This window comes from Crocodylus porosus, unplaced genomic scaffold (assembly GCF_001723895.1).
Source record: "Crocodylus porosus isolate Cpor-Errol unplaced genomic scaffold, CroPor_comp1, whole genome shotgun sequence".
Lineage (NCBI taxonomy): Eukaryota > Metazoa > Chordata > Crocodylia > Crocodylidae > Crocodylus > Crocodylus porosus.
This window is the reverse complement of record NW_017728886.1, coordinates 201,036,268-201,036,700: the sequence shown is the minus strand read 5'-3', so window position 1 is coordinate 201,036,700 and position 433 is coordinate 201,036,268.

The following is a 433-nucleotide window of genomic DNA, read 5'->3' as shown; positions in this document are numbered from 1 at the left end:
GGGGGGGGCGGTAGCAATAAAACCAAACATTGTTTGTTGGATTCCTTTTTCCAATACCCCTTAAAACTTGGGCTATATTCAGGGGTGTAGGTTGTAGGAAGAGCACACACCAACTGCAGAGACTTCCTCAGCCTGACAATGGGTTTTTAAAGCCGAAAGCTTGCCAAAAATTTTTTCCGACTATTCAAGTTGGTCTAATAAAAGATATCAGATTCAGCCAAAAACCCTTGCCGGGCTATATTCAGTGTGGCCAGACGGGCACCAGTTGCTATTTCACATCTAGAAGCAATTATGTTTTCTAATTCAATGTGTCAGCCACACCCCACCCAGAGCTGCCTGCATGTGTGCTGCTTTCTTTGAGGGTTAGCTTTGCCCTACTACTTTGCAGTCCTCTACTACTCTGTAATACTTTGTCATCATCAAAAGTTTACAC